Source organism: Nyctereutes procyonoides, unplaced genomic scaffold (assembly GCF_905146905.1).
Source record: "Nyctereutes procyonoides isolate TBG_1078 unplaced genomic scaffold, NYPRO_anot_genome, whole genome shotgun sequence".
Taxonomy (NCBI): domain Eukaryota; kingdom Metazoa; phylum Chordata; class Mammalia; order Carnivora; family Canidae; genus Nyctereutes; species Nyctereutes procyonoides.
The window spans coordinates 32361621-32382289 of record NW_026575136.1 but is presented as its reverse complement, the minus strand read 5'-3'; the positions used below and the strand labels follow the sequence as shown (position 1 = coordinate 32382289).

Here is a 20669-nt window from a genome sequence, read left to right as displayed (position 1 = left end):
GCAATTTATGGTATGACAACCCTGCTCACACTCAAATCGGTCCAGAGTTTGGGGTTTTTTCACCTCCCCAAAGTGGGAGTGTAGATGCTGAGGGAGCTACCCACCAACCCCATACAGGTGACCTGTGCCTCCTCACTCAGCAAGTCCTAACCTGCATATTCTTGATTTAATATACCAGCCAGGGATCCCTGGGTGGCGCAGCGGTTTGGCGCCTGCCTTTGGCCCAGGGCGCGATCCTGGAGACCCGGGATCGAATCCCACGTCGGGCTCCCGGTGCATGGAGCCTGCTTCTCCCTCTGCCTGTGTCTCTGCCCCTCTCTCTCTCTCTGTGACTATCATAAAAAAAAAAAAAAATATACCAGCCAGAGGCCCCCAACACACCTCCTACAAACACACAGTGGTTGTCCCAAGGATCCAACCTGTAAAGTTTCAGATCAAGACCTTGTGCGTGGTAACCACCACAGATAGGTTTGCTCTTGCTCCCATTAATATTACCTGCAGTTGCCCCTATTTCAAAATTAAGCACATATTCCCTGGACCTCGTATAGAGGAAAGAAAACATGAACACGTTGCTCCATGTCTTACTGCTGCTCTGTTTTTCTGTCTGCTTGCTTGGGTGGAATCATCTCGGCTACCTTAACTCTCCTGCACGCTGGCTTTACCTTGAGGAAAGAAATGAGCCAGGGTGGGAGGTGGTTTGGGTTGTGTTTATTTGAATAATGTAGACAAATGTTCCTGTTCTCTGGTTTTCTCTGGAAGCACGCCTGCTGTACCGCCCAGAGAAGGGGCCCTGGCAGGTGGGGGCCCAGGCACACAGCACCCCAGCACCTGCCGCTAGCGGGGAGCAATGCGGCCCAGAACACACCAGGCTTGTTAACTGCTCAGCACTCCTAACTAAGCGCTTTTCGACTCCTGGCTCATCTCTTCTGTTTGTGTTGTGTTTTTACTGTTGTTGCTTCTTTGGGAATTTGTGCTGTGCAGGGAGAAGGAAAAAGCTATCTAAAATGCCAAGGAAATATTTCAAGAAAATGCAGACATTTTTAGGTGCTGAATATGTACGTTGTAATAAAATATAAAATAAATAACATGGAATAAATATAAAGGTATTTCCTGTTTTTTTGTTTGTTTTTACCTAAAGGATTCCTGATTCTTTTAGGAACAATGGAAAAGGAGTACGTTATTCACAGTGATGGCACACAAGTGGAAAATATGTAAAATGCACCCCAGATGCACCACTGTGCAAAGTGGGAAAAGCAGCTCATTTTTTCTCTAACGTGTGATTCTCTGATCAACAAAGCTTGGCTGAGTGGCTCCGTGTGTGGTCACCCCTGCAGGTGCGGCGATGGGTCAGGGGGGAGCGGGAGTGGGGGTGCGGGCCGAGCTGGAAGTGGGGGGCGGCCTGGTGCGGGGGGGCCACTCCGGCCAGTGGGGACCCGGGGTGGTGAGAACCTGTGGAAATTCCCTTCTGCCTGCTTTAATTTTCTCAGGAAAAGGGTAAGCAAGGTCGCCAACAAAAAGCAACATCTCGACACAAAAATACCCCGTCGCTTACACATGTGCATAGACGTTCTAGGAGCTTCTACATCACCTTGGAGGAAACAAGAAGGTCGCGGGTCAGAGTCAGAAACCCAACCCAGTGGAGCGAACCCGACCGACGGCCCGATCCCGGGCAGCAGCGAGGCCGCCGAGATGCCGCGGAGGGACTGATGTCCTGGGACACGCGCCCTGGGGGGCCGGGCACACGCGATGCACGGTGCCCCCTGGGCCTCCGCTACCCCAGCTCTGACGGTCCTCATCCCCTGGGTCCCAGCGCCAAGGTCCCCGCCTTGCGGCAGAGCGCACAACCCTGGCGTGAGCTATTCAAGGTGTGCAAGGGTGGTCTGCACCCTAGAATCCTCACCCCCCCACCCCCAGCAAAAAAAAAAAAAAATGCAAAAAATGCAAAAAAAAAAAAAAAAAAACCTTGCCAAATAATCAGCGGTTCCTCTTCATATAGTAATCAGAGGAAATACTTTAAAAAGTATTCAAATTTCAATAAAAAGTATTCAAAAATCATTCACCCTGGCCTCTGCCTTGGTGGTGTCCACCTCTACACGCACGCACCGCTGCACACATCCATGCGGGGCATCCGGGAGCCTCAGCGCTTGAGCGGCTGCCTTCGTCGCAGGTCGTGATCCTGGGGTCCTGGGATCGAGTCCTGCACTGGGCTCCCTGCAAGGACCCTGCTTCTCCCTCTGCCTGTGTCTCTGCCTCTCTCTCTCTCCGGGTCTCTCATGAGTAAATAAATAAAATCCTTTTTAAAAATCCATACGAGGGATCCCTGGGTGGTGCAGCGGTTTAGCGCCTGCCTTTGGCCCAGGGCGCAATCCTGGAGACCCGGGATCCAGTTCCACATCGGGCTCCTGGTGCATGGAGCCTGATTCTCCCTCTGCCTGTGTCTCTGCCTCTCTCTCTCTCACTGTGTGCCTAAGGTAAACAAATAAATTAATTAATTAAAAATCCATACGATTTCAACACACATGCAAGCAAATCTACCCAGTTCCCTTTGCCATGCTGCACTGACTTCACACTCAATTTTTTATGGAGAGAAATTTCTGATCCTCATAAAAGTACGAGTATGGTTTTGTTTTCTCCCTTATTTATTTTCCTTATTTCTTGCAAATAACACAGAGAGGCAGAGCATGGTATTTCTTTCCAAGGCCCTTCGCACACGCATTAGTCACACGTATCTTTAGAAATCAACCTACAGTCATTTTCTTGTCAGCCTATAGTTAAGACTCCCTCAGCATCTCCCACATTTTGTCAGATGTGGCCTCCCTAGCTCCCATATTATCGAGTAGCTCATGCAGCAGTCTGCAGGAACTATACCAACAATTTCTATTTTTAGCATCTTCAAATAGAGCAAGACTGTGTCTAAGTGCTACCAAGGGTCTCCAAATATAATTACATACCGTAATTGATACTGTGAACCATATACAGTTTCCCTGAACAATCTAATGCAGTCCTTGAATGTCTGCCTCAACAAAACAATTTATTGGGCCATTGTGAGAGAAAATACAGAAGCAATAGTTAATTCACCAAAACCAGTACTTATAATCCATTTACCAAAAAATCGGTGATTTATATCACAGAGTGATGGGCTTTTTAAAAGTCATTTTATTTTTCAGTGTCATATTTTATTAACTTCTCCCATTTTGGTCCCTGGCATATTTACATAAATCAATCGCAAAATATCTGGTCTTCTTAATTTCATTTATGGACCATCAAGCTTACCTTTCAAAGATAAAAATTACTGAGGACTTTTCTGTGAGGCTTCAGAAAAATAGGATTTGAAAATAGATAATTAGGTAACTGGCTAAATCACAGTTATGATTTCAATTTTTCTTGAGCCATTAATGAGACTGGCAGTAATTGCCTTCCTGGCTTTTTCCACATGATTAGAAACTTTTCCAGGCTAACATCAAATTTACTCAGCCACATTTGGGTCCAATGAAGACAGAACTGTAGCATTTTTAGGGTCAGAATCAATGAACACATGAAAACAAAGCCGAGTCAAAGGCTTGTCCCAGTGGTTTCAATCTGCCAATCTTTTAGGGATGACATATTTTAGAACACACATTTGTGCCAGCAGAGATTTTTAATTAGCTTTCCGACCTAACAGCAATAATGGAGGGAGCAGAACTTGGGTCACCACTTAATGTGTTTTGGATCCTTTGAAAACTGACTTTTGTTCCCTTTTGAGCCTGGCGCTGACTGCCCTGCATCCCTCCGTAGGAGTTTTGCAGAGCGACAAATCAGCCATGGCACAAATGGTTTCTAATTAACAGTGACAGGATATTGACTGGGGTAACAATTGCTTGATAAAAACCAAAGAAAAGTTTTAAGGTCGTGTATTTTCCATTACATTCAGAAGTGATTACCCTCTCAAAGATTTTAGGTTGATCATTATATTTCCACCACAGATATTGGAAAATCCCCTTTTGAAAAAAAAAAATTTTACTGTTGTAGCTCAGTTGGAGGAAATGGATGAAAGACCACTAATCAATGATCATTCTTACCATGAATCAGCTCTTCTACTCGTAGCTGAATCTTACAAAATGCAAGACATGGGGATAACCAGCAACTAGACAGTGCTGACTTCTGGGGTTTTTCTTAAGGGGAGTATTGTACTCTGAATTCTTCTGCACACACAAGAGTTTACTCTTTCCGACACTATTCTTTTTTTTTTAAGATTTTATTTATTTATTCATGAGAGATACAGAGAGAGGCAGAGACACGGGCAGAGGGAGAAGTAGGCTCCTTGCAGGGAGCCCGACGTGGGACTCGATCCCAGAACCCCGGATCACACCCTGGGCCGAAGGCAGGCGCTCAACCGCTGAGCCACCCAGATGTCCCTGACACTATTCTTTATATACAATATAATGCTGCTCTTTCAAATAAAGCTGAACTGTTTTCCTGCTCCCCTAAATAACTAGATTGCCCTGGGTTCCTCAGAGTCAGCTGCCTTAAAATGATGAGAGCTCAAGTCACTTCACAAATCCCAAAGCACCCCATGGGTGATGACCAAAGCATTCAACATGGGGTTGTTATAGGTACTCCCCCAGGGGACATCTGCTCTCTTATAAGGGTATGGGCAGACAGCTGTTTGTCAGCTGTAAACCCTAAGTAGATCCGATTGTATTACATTACATACTGGAGATGAAGTTCCAAGCAAAGTTAGTCATTAAAAAGTATTCACTGTCAAAAGAACACACTTAAAAATTACTTGTATCCAAGATAAAATGTTTCCATTTTAACCAGGCACATTTGAGCTGTTCAGCATCTAGTGGAAACTCAGTAATTGTCACAGAGTATACAGTCAATTTCTTCCACTAATTAATAAAGTTAGAGTCTCAAAAGCAGAAAGAGCCTTATATATATTCAATTAGTTCAGGTATCCCTATAGTTGAATCCCCTCCAATGTAGCTCTGCTAAGTCACAACCAAGTCTCCGGACAACTTCACGGATGGAGGGTGTTCTAGGAATAAGGAATAGCAAAGGAAGAGACCCTAACGTAGGAGCACGTGTTGCAGGCACACTTGAGGAATACCAAGCAGCCAGTGTTACTGGAGTGGAGAGTGTAAGACAGGGAAAGAATAGATGAGCAAGGGGTGAGCAGGCTGCTAGGTAAGCAGTAGTGCAATTATTCTGGAGGAAATGGACGGAGAGGGTTTGGGGCAGGTAAGTTGCATGAGCTGACATGTTTCCACGGGGTCCCTCTGGCTGTTGTGCTGAATGCATTCTGAAGAGGAGATGAGGCCAGATGCAGAAAAGCCAGTTTGGAGACTCTTTGAATAACACAGGCAACATCTGCTGGAGGATGTGACCAGGGCATTAGCAGAGCAGACGATGAGAAGTACTTCCATTCGGAAGAGATTTATAAGGTAGTCAACAGAACTTCCAGATGGATAGAACATGGTCTCTGAACGACACACAAGAGTAAAGGATGAGCCCAAAGGTTTTATTTCAAATAGTTGGAAAGGTGGGATCGCCATTTACTGACCTGAGGAAGACTGAAGAAAGAGAAGGCTTCGTGGGGTTAAATGGGAACTCCATTTTTGGACAAACTTTCAGGTGCTTATCTAGAAGGAGATTCCAAAAGAGAAGTGAGGTATGCAATCTGGCACTCCGGAGAGAGGCGAGGTTGGAGATTTAAATTTAGGGTCATCTGCACCTGGATGGTATGTAAAGCTTCGAGACTGAAGAAATCACACTAACCCCTGAGTGCTCCACCATCTAGGAGGGAGGGAAGTGAGGAGAAAACTCATTGGAGCCTGAGGAAGAAAGGCCCAGAAGCCAGGAGGTAAAGCAGTGTGTGAAGCCAGATGAAGACCGTGTTTCAAGGAGTAAAGAATGATCAGCTGTGCCAAATGCTGCCCAAGCTCAGGAGCCTGAGAATTGGCATGGGATGTAACAATGTGGAGGTCACGGGGCCTTGACAAGAGCAACGGTGGCAACCTTAGTGGATCTGGAAGGAAGAAACAGAGAGGCAGTGAATACAGGTGGCTCTATGTTGGCTTGGCCATGAAGGAAATCTATCTCACTTGGAATGACAACCTGGCAGCTACGTATTATCACACCCGTGAGGCTCTGAGGAGCTGGTGAGCATCCTAAGGCAACAGGAGCAAACCTTCCACCTTCACATGTCGGGCTCCAGGGGCCATTAAGTAAAACCACTGGTTACCTATGTATATTGGAGCAGCTCTGACACCAATAACATCATCACAAATCCTGTTCATCTCTACTAGTGACTCTTCCCTCCCTCACCGTGTACACGTGCTGTTCCATAGAACGCACTTCTGTCCTAATCAGCTTTCATTCTGCGAGAGCCATTGTGTCACTCCTGCCTAGTGAGTACATTTTTAGAATCCTGATTCTGCCATTATACACATTTGCTATTTTCCCCTATTTTAGGTAATCCAAATGTGTGAAATGGATGCAATTGTTTCTGGTTTTGTTTCCCCAAGGATTACTTATATTTCATTCTCAATTTTTCTTAATCAGAATGTAAATGCCTGGAGCTTTTCCATCTGACTAACCTAAAACACTTCCATTGAAATTTAGGTGTCATTCTTACCTAGACAATACTTTTGAGAATTCTGGTCTTTTCCATAGATTATGAAGTATTATTTTACTCTGGAAAATTTCAAGTGCAGGTGTTGCCATTCATCATTCATCCTAATTTTTAAAAATAGGGTTTTCTTTATATTTGATGCAATATATTATTTGTAAGTTGCCTCGCCTCTTGGTGGCCTCATAAACAGCATTACATACTTCCAGAAAACAAACCAACTGACAAGCTTTGGGTTGGTGGGAAAGTGTGCAACAAGAACAAAGATGTGTTTGTGCCAAGATCAAAGATAAATGATATAATATCAAGTAATATTGAGATGTTTGTTCTGCCCATAACTAAGAACAAAAATCTTTCCTTTCTGAAGCTCTTTCAGATAAATGACAGTAAAATCTCCTTCAGAGGTGCTGCATGCAACCCACCCCCCAGTCTGTCCATCCACAATGGCAAAAATACATACATGGAGGTTCTTTAAAACATATATAGAGAGAGACTCTGGCATGCTCATGCCTCTTTCAGGCCCCTGACAGGCTGACTCAGTTATTCAAACACTAAGAGGAAAAATGCAACTTAGGGTAGAGCCTGGGAAACCTGATTCCATGGCTACTTGAGTACTTGGCTACATGAGTTGGAGTCATCTTGGAGGAATCATCTTTTGTGCAGTCCTGATTAAAGTTCTAGATCTCCATTCAAAATGGTGAGGAAATGACTGAGTATACAATAAATGTGACTCAAAAAACTTGTTATCCACTTTGAAAGAAAAAAAGCCTAAGGTCCATACACCTCATTCTTTATGTAAAAGCTCATGTCAAAAAATTTAAAACTCTAAATATTTTTAATCCATAAAATGAAAAAGTAAATAAACAGAAAATATATTAATAAAGATAACATGATGAGCATGAAATTTTCCTTGTAATCAGGGTCACATCCTTAGAAATAAGCAAAACTATGTGATAATCATCAACATTAAATGATAGAGTTGATTTAGGCCCACTTGATATCCCAACAGGATTGTTTTAGGGTGAGTAACTTGTTGATTCTAAAATATTCCTAAGAGATAACATCTGCAAAGCTAGCCAAACATGGGGGCCGGAGGGGGTTGGTATATGGCAGGAATCTGTTTTTAATTTATTTAAAAATGTAGATTTTTTTTTTAAGATTTATTTATTTGAGAGAGAGAGCACTAGCAGGGGTGAGCAGCAGAGGGAAAAGCAGACTTCTCACTGAGCAGGGAGCCCGATGAGGGAATGGATCCCAGGACCCCAAGATCATGACCTGAGCTGAAGGCAGATGCTTAACCAACAAAGCCACCCAGATGCCCAAGATGTACAATTTTTAAAGTCTAAAGTCAGGGCAGAAATTAGCAACTATCCCAATGAAACATACTAAAAATCTAGGAAAAGTCTAGAATTGAAGAAGAAACTAAGCATATGATAACAGTGGCACTTTACCCCAATGGGGAAATAATTCAATAAGTGCTATTAGGACAATGGACTATACATTAGTACAAAGATAAAGTTAGATCAATACCTTATGCCAAACATAAAAATTTATTCCCAATAGTTTGAAGATTTAAACTCTAAAAATGACAGAAGAAAACGTAGATAACATATTCATCATTTGTGTCATAAAAAAATAATTTTCCAACAGTGCACAAAGTACACAGATGAAAGGGAAAAAATTTGATCGCCAAAATAATTTAAGTATCATACATTTAAAAACTTTAGTGTGGGGATCCCTGGGTGGCGCAGCGGTTTGGCGCTTGCCTTTGGCCCAGGGCGCGATCCTGGAGACTCGGGATCGAATCCCACGTCGGGCTCCCGGTGCATGGAGCCTGCTTCTCCCTCTGCCTCTGTCTCTGCCTCTCTATATCTCTCTGTGACTATCATAAATAAATAAAAAAATTAAAAGAATTTAAAAAAATAAAAAATAAAAATAAAAACTTCAGTGTAACAAAAGCATGATAATCAAAGTTAAATAATAAGCAAAAACATACAAGAAAATACTTAAGACACATACAGAAGACAAAAATGTAACATTCTGAATACCTAAGCAACTACTATGAACTACTACAGAAGGGGGAAAGATGAAATAATAAGCAAGGAATATTCATAGGTAAACCAAAACAATGAAAACACAAATGATTTTTAAAAATTTGAAAAGCTGCTCACACTCATTAGTAATCAGAAAAAATCCAAAACAAACAACAGAATACAGACTGAATCAAATTTTAGAGATTGATTGCAGCTCATATCAACAGAAGCGTGGAGCAATGTAAATGTTTGTAGAATGTCTTTGGGAGGACAAAATAGTATGACATTTGAGGGATAGATGGCATCATAGTAGCTCTCAAAGTTTGACTGTAAAAGATTTAAAAATCTCACTTCCAAGAATCAAATCTGACAAAACCACTAGAATAGGTAAACAACAAAACGTCCTAAAAATGATATAGAAACAGATAAATGTACAGAAATATATGTAGCGTTTTCATAATAATAAAATAGAAACAGCATAAGTATCAGTAGAGGAACAATTAGTTATATGAATTAGGGACATCTCTGCAAAAGAATGAAACTTTTAAAAATTAAGCTGTAGGTATATGTTCCAGTTCATAGAGATGGCCTTAACAAGTCAGGTCTCTATGCAAGTCGTAGTACAAAATACACAGCACAATCCAAGTCTGTAAGTAAATAAAGAAATAAAAAAACCTGTATCAAAATATATGCATACATGTATCTGTACAAATATATACGCTATTTGTAAATACTGAGGTCCATCATTAATATCTGTTTTTAGAAAAATTAAGAAACAATTGATGGAAAACTGTTAATGGTGGTTACCCAGGGGCAATGTCATCATGGGGGCAAAAACACCACATGAACAGTCATGATCACACATGGGCCACTTAAACATTTAAATAATATTTTTAAATAAAATGCTAACTCCTGACCTATTTTCCAAAGATCTTTGTTGTGAAGATAAAATTACATGTGGCATTTCTCTGCAATATAGTCTCAAGTGCTATAAAATTCAGTGTACTATTATTATTCCTTTAGCATGAATAAATCATATGTTCGAAGTCTCTTAAAAAAGAAAGGAGGAAACAAAGAAAGAAACAAAGAAACTGAAGTTGCATAAGAAGAATAGAGTGTAATCAGATCAGATGACCATCTTGATTGCTCTAATTATTGAGACAGTGTTAGCATAAGGGATTTGTAAGAAGAATTAATAACTCAATGTCATTATAAAGCTCCTTGTGTTCCACTCATACAGTATTTCCAGCCAATGAAACAATGATCGATTACTGAACTCTGCAGAAACTCTCTTACTGTTGGTAATGAAGTCTCCATTCCTTTTCACTACTTACTAAACTCCTTTAGTTAGATTTTATTCCATGTTACACTTCATTCCCCAACTGTCACCCAAAGAAGGGCTGTCCAATGACTTTATTTTTAGGCTACCTCTTGGACTTCTCTAAAATTCATGCAAATTTCATGAAAACTTGTATACAAATAAATTATTCCATATATATGTTAACACACACACATACACAGATAGTTGACCCTCGTCCTTGCTGCAGACATGAAGAAACCAATATGCCTTAGTAATATGCTCTTGAAAATTGGTTTTACCAAAAGCACAAAATAAAACATAAGAAATCAATACTGAAACAGATTGCATAACTCAGTGGCATGGCACCTCTTGTCATATGTGTGTATAAATTTTGAGAATAACCATTTATCCTACTGGAATTCCTATAGACCTTACAGTAGAGTCTTTTAACTCATTTTACATCTTAAATCTTTAATTTGGCAAGATAGAGTATTAGACAGCCAAAGGTACTGTAGCAATCATATTACAGTTCTGAAATTGTCAAAAATAGTTTATAATTTTTCTCTTTTTAATTATAAGAATAAGAAGCAATTTCGTGATGCAATATTCACGTTCCATGACAATTATCAGAAAAATAGAATCTCAAACAGGAAATTCTCCGATAGTTACCAAAACAATTTTGTAAGTTCTAGCTTAATTAATTGATCATTTTTCCTAACATCTAATTTCCTAAAGAAGTTACTCAACAAACTTGAAAATTCCTTGATGCTTCTTTAGTGACATCCTTTAAATTGTAAAGTCAAAACAGTAAAGCATTTTTAAATAATAATTTTATCATTCATTTTACTCATCTAGTATAAATACATATTTCCTATACTTTGGCCTCTCAGAGAACTGACCATTTTCAAGGTTTTCATAAGTTTATAATCAATAGGGTTTCAGAGGACAAACAAGTCAATATGGATTCCCAGAGCTTCAGTCTGTAGAAGTCTTTATTACATATGAAAGACCCTGATTTATCTGTACAGTTTAACCCTGAAACAGCAGAAAGTACCTGATTACCAATGAAAGGTTTTTCTTCACCCTGGATCTATGAGATAGCCAAGAAATAGCCAAAATAAGAACTCTTCCCCAAGAAAAGAAATTTGCAACTGGTATTTGCATTCTGGAATTGCCCTTGGGGAAGCAATTTTCTTCTTGCTCAAAGAGGGAAAGTAACACATTGATAATCCCCCTACCAATTCAAGCACTCCTGTATTTTACTAAACTGTTAGATAATGAGTAAGTAAAGCTTAAGAGATTATCCAAATATGTCCAGATATCCAAGGAGTCAGGAATAATTGAAATATTGAAACAGATTATGATCAGCCTTCAGGGAAATCAAGCCTAGGAGAAGCAGATATTTATCAAAAGAGCCAGGAATCTGGGTATTTGACAGAGAGTAAAATAATCAACGACTGTTCTGCTAATTCCCTAATGATTGCACGGGGTGGGGAGTAGAAGGGCATCAGTCTGAAGCCTTGAATATGCTAAGTAAATTTTTGGTTTTGTTTCATTCCATGCTCTGAGTTTCTGTTTTGTTTGTTTTTTTTGTTTGTTTGTTTGTTTGTTTTATTTTTTTATTTTTTTATTTATTTTATTTTATTTTATTTTATTTTATTTTATTTTATTTTATTTTATTTTTTGAGTTTCTGTTTTGGGACAAGAACTAGCTGTATTCTAGGAAAGAGTATTAATCATTGAAAGACTAAATCTGGAAAATCTGTCAGATGTGAAAGAACATCATGGCTGGTCTTGCCACTCAGCATTTTGTCATCTGTCATTTGTCATCATTATATCTGATGGGCCAAGTTCACTCACTATAAAACAAGGGATCGCCTATCAGACAGCTGAGAGTAGGAGAGTCTAGATAATTCCTAAATCAAATAAAAGTCTTAGAGCAGAAGTCAAGGGCAATTCAAGCAGGTGAGAAGTCTCATGGTCTGCCATGGGGCAGGTGGCAATGAGGAAATTGCTGAGGACACTCTAAAGATGGAGGGGAAATGTTACTGTTTTTAGGGGAACTCCAATCAGTGAGGATGAAGATTAGTGGAGAAGCATAACCCAGGTCTCTGATTCTCTTTTACTGAGTCCTCAAAGTCAAGCAAACTTGAGAGGAAAACTCAAAGGAACTGTTTAAGTTAAAAAAAAAAAATCTTTATGCCCTAAGTTCACTGTGGTCTGGATTGCCTAGGGACTTTTAAACTTTGCAGAATGACTTTCTGTGTTTATTCTAGAGAGACCAGTGGAACATAAAAACTTTTTGTCACCTCTCAGGATTCTCAGAAAGACCAATGCCAGAAAATCAATTCAGGAAAGGAGCATTTTTTCTTAGTTTTTTTTTTTTCTATTTTTTTTTTTTAAATAACCAATGTGATAGTCTTGGATTGTTCTATCAGTGGACCTATCCAATAGAGACATGGCTAGAGATCTCTATCAGGAATAAGTCTAGTCCTGGTCAGGGTTTGTCGGCCCTGTAGAACTCCAGGGAGTAGCTGAGGAAAGCTACTGCAGGATGAAAGTTTTTAAGATGAGCTAAAAATGAATGTGGATAAAACCAAGACAAGCATATAGGGGACTACACACTGTAGAAATATTGCTAGAAGCCTTGGGCACACCCTTCTATGCCGCATCCTCTTTTTTTAAGATTTTATTTATTTATTTATTTATTTATTTATTTATTTATTTATTTATTTATTTAAGACAGAGAAAGAGAGAGCATGCAGACAGGGAGAGGAAGAAGCAGACTCACCACCAAGCAGAGCCCGACACAGGGCTCGATCCCAGGACACTGATGTCATGACCTGAACTGAAGGCAGTTTAACCAAGCCGCCCAGGCGTCCCATGTGTCTTCTAAATATACAGCCCATTCTTGTTATTCACAGTAATGATGTTCTATAAAGTCACCACAAGCACTGAATAAGTGAATACTGAATCGCTGTTACCTCTTAGGAAACACAGCGCACATCCTGTGAGTCTCAGGTATTATTGATCAGGAAACCTAGTACCTGCTGGTCATTCTCCAAATTCACCTCAAGTCCTTGCAAGAAGGATTTACCCTATTATTAAGTGTAGGTCTTGCTTATTTTCACTTCCTGCCATTGCAAATACTGTCAACAGAGTCTGCCCCAAACCTATTTTGTCATAAAACATACTTTTCAAACTATTTTTGTCCCACAAATGAAATCATGCTCAAATTCAAAGAACAACGCTACACTGAAAGTTCACATGTGCATACTGTTTGTAAATATCACAAACATCCTAAATAGGATAATGAGCCTATGAGTCTGAGCATCCCAAAGAAATGTCCAGCACATTGATATCAGAAAAGAGAAAAGATCTATATAGGGAAGTGGGAGGAATCACTTTGGAGGATAGATAAAAAGGGAAAAAGTCCCCAGTTACCTCCCTTTGCAGTTGAACCCTCCCCAAGTGCTAGCTTCTCTGCAGCCACACTTCTTTACTGCCTTTATCTTTAAATATACCATTTTTATTTAAGAAAAGAGAAAGAAATAGATTGTTTAAAATAAGTATAACAATTGAAACAAAAGTATTGAAAAATAACCTAAAAGTTTGAGAACATGAATGAAAAATTCTGAAAGCTGAGTATAAAATATGGAGAAAATCAAAGAAATATGGATGATTCCTCTAAAATAAGAAAGATAAAAAGCCTCATCAAATGTAAAGGAAAAAATTAGGAATATAGAAACAAGTCAAATACATTTAAAGAAACAGAAAAGTTTTGAAATGCAAAATAACTAAATACTTCTAGAATAAATTAAAAATAAGAAATGAGGGCTCAGTGGTTTAGCACTGCCTTCGGCTCAGGGCATGTTCCTGCAGTCCCGGGATCGAGTCCCACATCGGGCTCCCTGCATGGAGCCTGCTTCTCCCTCTGCCTGTGTCTCTATTTCTCTCTCTTTCTGTGTGTCTCTCATGAATAAATAAATAAAATCTTGAAAAAAATAAGAAATGAGGAATAAAGGGCCACATGAAACAAGTGGATGATGAAAAAACCAGTAAGTTATAGAAAATCAGTAGTAGAAAAATATCTAAGACATAGCATATTTAATAAGGTAAGTACACCCAAAAGAGGTGAATATACAGCAGTGGAAGTGAAAACGCATTTCCAATGTTGAAGCTGCAGACGAAGTGAAGTCACCGTTTAATGGAATGATATAAAGAGATTACAGCTAAAGAACAGAAGGAGGAGACTCTTGGAAAATGTGTAAATTGAAAGTGTATCATGATATCCATTGGGTTCCACCTCTGTCTTTAGCATGAAATCCCGGCAGAGGCGGACCAGGTAGAGTGCAATGCAAACCCTACATCGTCCCTCCTTCACCCTGAGTACAGACAGGGATCTCATACGTCTGGTGGCTCTTCCACCCATATGCGTGAGATGAGCATAACCCACAGGAAAACCCCAGGCCGAGCAGGAAAGGCAAACACACAAGTTGGCCTTACACAGGGTAGAGGGCTCCAAACAGAAGCCCTTAATCCATGGAAACTAAGTGCTACAAAACCAGCACGCTGAGATTTTCACATAAAACCCTGCAGAGGGGTTGACACTTAGAAACCAAAGAATTTTCACACACAACCTTAGTAATTTTTTTTTTTTTAGTTTCAATCAAGTAACATCATATGTGGGATCCCTGGGTGGCGCAGCGGTTTGGCGCCTGCCTTTGGCCCAGGGCGCGATCCTGGAGACCCGGGATCGAATCCCACGTCGGGCTCCCAGTGCATGGAGCCTGCTTCTCCCTCTCCCTATGTCTCTGCCTCTCTCTCTCTCTGTGTGTGACTATCATAAATAAAAATAAATAAATAAATAAAAATTTAAAAAAATAAAAATTAAAAAAAGTAACATCATATGTTATTAAAACAAGAATATAATGTGTTTCAATAACAGGTATCAGGAGAATCCCATCAGGAGACGGGACCAAATTCAATTTTGTTTTATATATAAAACAAAATCACTACTGTATGGCACCCCAAATTCAGGGAAATTTTGAAGTCTTTATGTAAACGTACAAATACACCCACACCATAAGCAGAACTATCCTGAGAACCAAAAAGTGAAGGTTTCAGGCCATGGTGTGGATGAAACCAAGTCAGACTCAAGAAGTGACTGTGGGTGTAACAGGACAGGTTAAGTTTCTTTTTTTCATCCTCTCTGTACACAGAGGGTTTAAATATTCCCAGGGTCAAGAGTGAAACACATATACTCAAAATTAAGGAATAATACATGACATGTTACTCAATTATCTTTTTAAATTTAAGATTTAATAAGGCCTTTTATTCATTATGACACATCCACATAGCCTTAGCTGAAAAATAACTTTCTTTCTCAATAACTACTTATTCTTTGTAATCATCCAATGTAGGAAAAAACAAGCTACAGAGGATACCTTTTTTCCACACTGAGAGAACACACAAAAGAATGAAATGTAGAGGAACAATCATAAATGTAAGGTCCTATACACTCTAAAAAGATCTGCCATTTTAATTTTCTGGCATGTTACCAGTTACTCTCAATTCCTCCTGCTTGTTGACTTATTTCTTCAATCTTTCCTACTGACAGGAAAGCTCCTCTTAGTATGAAATTATACAATTTTCATTCTGCCTTTGTCCTTTTTCTTATACGGATTAGCATGAGCAGCAGGGCAATGAGGCAGGATCCACACGTGATTTGTAGCTATACCCACCCCTGAGGAACACCCCTGCCATTAACTGCAACACCAGCTGCCCATCCAACACCACACCTTCAGATCCTCCACTTGTATATGGGAATAATAACACAGCATGTCTCACAAAATTGCTTTGCAAAGGTTTACTGTACATGAGATCCATTTGTTTTTATATTTTTAATATTATAAAATGAATGGGAAGAAATCTATAGCAACATTGTATGGAATGTGCTATATAACACGGTGGCCTCGTCTTCCATTTTACTGGTTTATCATTAAAAGATAAACATAGAATGACAGGTATAAAGAGACACCTACAACTCCCCTCAAGTGGATGTCATTATGATATTAGGGGCTGGTGCTCGGCCAGGTGGTTCATCAGACTTACAGGAAAGTCCCCAGAGGGGGGAAAATGTGGGAAGACCCAGTTCTGTGTGTAAATAAGCTGCTTTCTTCATTTGTCCTTGATGCCATATCCTTTCTTACTTAAAAATAAAACATCAGAGTCAAGTCAATGCCATTACAACAAGCTGATAATTCTCTGCCTTCATATTTTTCAAAGCTTCATTCAAGAGCCCTTTTGAAAAACACCCTTGATTTTCCATTAAAATTCAATTTGTTGATTTATGTATTTCAAGATGGGACTTCAGAGATGATTTTGAGAAATCAAAAGCTCTGTTTTTTGAGACATGGTTCTTTGAAAAGCCTGATCCATTGGGTACATACTGGTTTTCGAGTTTGGTTGCTGTTTCCTTTAAAAAAATATAAATTCCCTAAGATAAAAAAGTACTCCTGCATGGGTTCACTTTGAAGACAGATCTTTTCAATATTATATTCTTAAAATGGCAAATTCATCTTTTAGCTGATCTAAAGAATTCAAAGGAAGTTAACATATGCTTTTTTCAAGATCATAAATGTTTCTTTTTTCACACAAGGATCAGAAGAAAATCTTGATTGCCAAAAATACTTTTAAAATTCTACTATATATGTATAGATTGTGGGAAAAGAAAAGGTCAAAGTCACAAAATTTTTGACAAGATAAAACAGATGAAAGAACACACTTTAGAATTCATGGTAGTTGTGGCCACTATATAAACGTTAAGTGCCCAAATTAAATGTCATCGGACTCCTGGGTCACCGTTTACTTTAGAGAGTTTCCTTTCCTTTGTAAGATTCATAAAAGAAAGCCAATGCCTCAAAAGGTTCCTTGGTCTGAATGATTCTTCAGAAGAAAACACCTAAGAGAAGGATTACATTTTCAAGAAAGATACCCAAATCTATAAAGATAACGGAGAACCATCAGATGTATCTGTAGAAGTGAATTTCTAGATTCTAAAAGGCCTATTCTTTTTTTTTTAGAAGTTATTGTATTTAAAAAAAAAGTCTCTCTAGATGTGAATTTGGTCCTGATTTGAACAAAAAAAAAAAATCTAAAACAACATATGGAGCCATAGAGAAAAATGCAAACACTGACAAACTATTTTATGACATTAAGGAATAATTGCTATATTTTAAAGTTTGATAATATTATAGTAGTTTTATTAAAACTTAAAAGAACTTTCCTTTCAGAGATATGTACTGAAGTATTTATGAAGTGCTATGATGTCTAAGAGTTGCCTCAAAATAATCCCTTGATGGAGGAAAGAGTTTGGGGATTTAGATGAAACAAGATGGGCCATATATTGATAGTCACTGAAGGTGAGTGATGGCACTCCGGTGTGCATCATATATTACCTCTAATTTTATAGATGTTTAGAAGTTTTATTAATACATTTTTAATAAGTATTATGCCTTTTCAGCACTTTTCCTTGTGATAAATATTACATTTTGATTTGAAACACCTGATATAGATGTGATGACTCCAGTCCTTTTCATTTTAGGTTGGCATTTTATTAAATAAATTGTCCTTCATACGACAGCCTACACGATTCCTAGTATGTTAGTTGCAGAAACACATTCATATTGAAATGTAAAATATTACGCTAACATACCTTCCCATCATCTGCTGTATGATATATTTGCAAGTATATGGTATACTGTACAAGCCTCATTTATTACAATTCACAAATGGTCTGGCTAAAACATAATTATATATAAATACAGATTCTATGATCTATAAAGATATTCTTATCCAAAGAAATGCAAGGAAATGAATGCCCTTCAATTTAATTCCATCCAAATCCCAGTAACCATAAACTCTCCTCCTCCTAAGCTCCACTTCACCTTTCCACTTCATCATCCATTAGGGTGAAGCTTTTCAAAGAGACAATGGTCCTATGAAGAACTTCCTGCTAGGGACATATTTTCTTTCATTATTCGAGTTTGAAGCTCCCTTTGGCATTTGACTCCACTTCTTTTCCCATGAACAGGAAGAAAAATCAGAAATAGGACTAGAGTGGCTGCTCCTTTCTTTGGATTCTCTTGTGAGGATGTGAAAGCATCAAGACAGGGCTTGGTGAGCGGGGGGGGGGGGGGGGGGGAATCTGATGGAAACCCAAGCATGTAGGACACAGTGGGCTGCAAGAATGTGGGTAGAAAAGCAGTTCCCATCGTTTTTTAGGCTGCTGTCTCTCCTTTCCTCTTTCTCGAATTTCTCATCTTAACCCAGTCATTCTGCTTCTGATTCTGTGTTTCTGTTTTCCTTCTTAACCATTTGTTTCTTATTTAAAGGTAACCATGCTCCAAATTAAAGCTTGCTGTTAAGCAATAAAAAATAATAATAAATAAAATATTTATTATTTAATAAATAAAACTGTTACCAACAAATCAGGGGAGTAAATAAAATTTAATATGATCTATATAGCACCCATCTACATTGGAACTTCAAAACCATAAATACCATCGAATCATTTCAAAATGTGCAACTTTTCCCAGTGTTTCCCTGATTTACTCAAGGGGCCTCTATTTTCCACGGTTGTGAGGACGATGGCACATTGTGATTTTAAATGAAAACCAAGTGAAGGGCCAGCCTGAAAGCAGAACGGAAGATCCAAGTATTCCAGTGGCAATTTTAATAACCTAATACTTGCGGGTTTCAAACAGAGTAATTCATTATGCAACTCTAGCATTTATGAATGGGAGAAGGAAACATCATTCATTTAGCTCATCACCCGCTCCATTTTGCGTGCAATGTAGCCTGCAGAAATTTATGTGTTATCTTCATCTCTCCCCGTGTTGCAGGCAACTGCAGGAAAGAAACTGCTGGGATTCATCATGTAATCAATATCTTGTACATTAAAGCTCAGCATCTCTCTATGCAGCCACAGAACACTTAACCACTGCCAGCCATCCTGTGTGATTCTAGGGTGTACAGTGGACTCCTCAATATTTTATGCTTCTCTTTAGAGGTTTATTTCTATTACCTCTAAAATATCAGGGAAGTAGCCTCTTCATTGTTCTTTCCTTTGTAAACTCTGGTGGTCGCCTTCAGTATGGCATTTATCTCCTTCCTCGGAATGAATTTGATTTTGTGATTCTTGGTTTAACGTATAAACATAGGGGAGTTTTTATTTTGCCCTAGTACCTGTTTCCAAAGTGCTCCACAGTGGGTTTGCCCTACAAAGAAAATTGTTTGAATAGTCTTTGCAAGTTTAAGAGCTCCTCTGAGGAGTTCCCATAATGGCTTTGTTGTTTAAGAGTGTCTTGCCACATTCATTTTTAAAGGGGTAGTAATGAATATGGAAAGGGCAAATCTGGGCCTCTCACAGATGTTTTCCTAAATGCCAATCAGACTCAAGTAAATAAACCCCGAAACCACATAAAGTAAAAGTAAGATTAAGTCTAACCTGCCCTTTGATTTCAAATACTGCGATAGTAATGGAAACAAAGAACTTTTTTTCACTAAAAAAAAAAAAAAAAAAAAAAAAAAATCTACTTCCTCAGACCAGAACTCTCTGGGTTCAGCATCTGGGTAACAGTGCAAAGCAACCTCTCACTATTTATGATTCATTTTCCATTTTTATTTATAACAAGAAAACGATCCAATTTTTTTGGACTTTATTTCATGCTTTTTTTTTTTTTAAATCCACTTATTTTACCTGACAATGATTTGAAGGCCAAAACCTAAAATGACGAACGTCCCTTAGTGCTATTCCTCTTTTTATGGGCCCATTTGCCCCACACTAAATACGTGGAGAAAACACAAAGCACCTGATTCATTAAGCTGGAAGCTATTGTCCCTACAGCAGGACGGGATGGTAATTTACTGCACACAGCCAGGAAAGACACACTTTACAACACAGATTTGCAGCTTTTAACCTGGAAACTTAATAGCAAAGGCAATTCTGCTTACTTTGTTTCCCTTCAAATCGGAAAGAAAGCAGTACCTACTTTGTTACAAAACAGAGCAGGCCGTATTTTATATTGCCACAGTCAATTATGTGAGGCTGTGTAACCTTTCCCAGCTATTAGAGTCTTCAAATCTTTCTGTGCTAATGTTGCCTACACAATAGAGAGGCAGCTTCAAAGCATCTCTGCAGTGCTAGAAAGGGAAGACAGCTGGCGCTGCTCAGAGACTACGCTGATGACCAGATTTCTAATTTATAAAACTGGGACAGCACACGTCAGGGGAACATCATCGGGGGTTTTGTGAAGGTATATCTCCAGCTATTTCCTTTTGTCAAGTAAGGACTTGTTTACTGGGAAAAAGAGAGAGAGAGAGAGAATAAAAAAAAAAAAAAGAAAGAAAGAAAGAAAGAGACCTGAAAGCTTTTATTGAGAGAAGCAGGCAAAATAAAACAAAATCCACGTTCAATTTAAACAGAAAGCTACAAGTTTTAATATTCACGTTCCAGACAAAGTTGTGCTCCAATGTACACATTTGGGAGATTTCTAGTGACAAGGTAGATGGAGAGCCCCACACATTGACCAGGCTCACCTTCAAGCCCCCTTGGACCTTGGTTGTAACAAAACATTCACTACTGGAAGGAAATGATACAGTTGTAAAAACCATGGACCTCCCATTGTTGTAACTACTGATGATCCCTTGGGTTGGTTGCTTG

The 20669-nt window shown here is 39.0% G+C and overlaps 1 pseudogene; it reads left to right on the top strand.

The window, feature by feature from the left end:
• The first annotated feature begins 1342 nt into the window (after nucleotides 1–1342).
• Nucleotides 1343–20669, top strand: part of LOC129495468 (dnaJ homolog subfamily A member 1-like) — a 34618-nt pseudogene continuing 15291 nt past the window's right edge.